This window comes from Gekko japonicus, unplaced genomic scaffold (genome assembly GCF_001447785.1).
Source record: "Gekko japonicus isolate JY-2015 unplaced genomic scaffold, Gekko_japonicus_V1.1 scaffold2729, whole genome shotgun sequence".
Lineage (NCBI taxonomy): Eukaryota > Metazoa > Chordata > Lepidosauria > Squamata > Gekkonidae > Gekko > Gekko japonicus.
In genome coordinates, this window is record NW_015172627.1 from 122,749 (window position 1) to 123,821 (window position 1,073).

General features: G+C 35.9%; 1 protein-coding gene across 2 annotated transcripts in view; it reads right to left on the minus strand.

Annotated features, from left to right (window-relative positions):
• Positions 1-462: 462 nt before the first annotated feature.
• The window catches only part of LOC107119216 (uncharacterized protein PF11_0207-like), a 4,449-nt gene continuing 3,838 nt past the window's right edge, over positions 463-1,073 (minus strand). For both annotated transcript variants that reach the window (XM_015421683.1, XM_015421682.1), the window contains exon 2: positions 463-602. The gene's annotated coding sequence lies outside the window, so the exon portion shown is untranslated. The remainder of the gene's footprint in view (positions 603-1,073) is intronic.

Below are 1,073 nucleotides of genomic sequence, written 5' to 3' on the forward strand. Positions count from 1 at the left end.
AATGACTTTTTCTAATATGATCAATGCTCCCTTTAAGCTATGGAGTCTTGGGAGAAAAAAATTCTACTTTGTGAGCTACTGGCATTAGAGTTGTGAGCAAGCGATTTGACTAATGCATTAATTAGATTGCTCTGGAGCCATCCTTCCTGAGCTAAGATAAAAATGTGTGAGCTGGAGGCTAAAAAACTGTGAGCTAGCTCACACTAACTCAGTTTAGAGGGAACACTGAATATGATCCCAGATAAATACATGATTTTGGCAATTCCTTAAATGCCTCAATATGTTTCACCTTTTCTTTTTTTCATGGCAGTTATAGTTTTTTTTTTGTATAAATATTTTTATTGTTATTATTATTTTCTTCTGATTATACATTTTCTTATTCCATCATTTTCCAACATTTTCTCCCCATCCTCCCCCCCTCCCCCAGTCTATTGTTTTTAGTCCTTTTCTCTCAGCCAGGGGCATAGTGTTTGGAGCTTCCACTGAACGTCGTTCCTTTGTTCTTCTTCCATCCATCTCCAGTATACGGTCCATTTCTCTTGAATTGTCGCTGTTTTTTCTTCCCACGGCTTGTCTTGGTTAGTTTCGAAGATTATCTCTGCCTGAATAATTTCAAACACATAGTTAAGCCAGTTTCTCTCTGTCCATTTGCTTGCATCTTTCCATCCTGCTGCTATAACTGCTTTACCTGCTAAAACCATTGCTTTCAGTAACCCTTGGTGCCTTCTCTCTATTGTCTCCACTCCTATTGTACTTATCAACATTAATTCGAAATCTATGTTTATATTTACTGCAAATAATCTATTCATTTTCCCTACTATATTTTTCCAAAAAGTTTTAACCTCTGGGCACTCCCACCACATGTGTGAATACCACCCTTTTACATTTTTACAGTGCCAACAGTTAGGGCTTAATCCTGGAAACATATTTGCTAGCGTTGCTGGGGTTCTATACCATTTGGTAAAAAATTTTAATTCCAGTTCTTTAAACTTATATAATTTAATCTTTTTAATTCCATTCATAAGTTTTATAGCTTTTTGCTCTGTTATTTGTGTTTCTTTCTCCCATTTTCT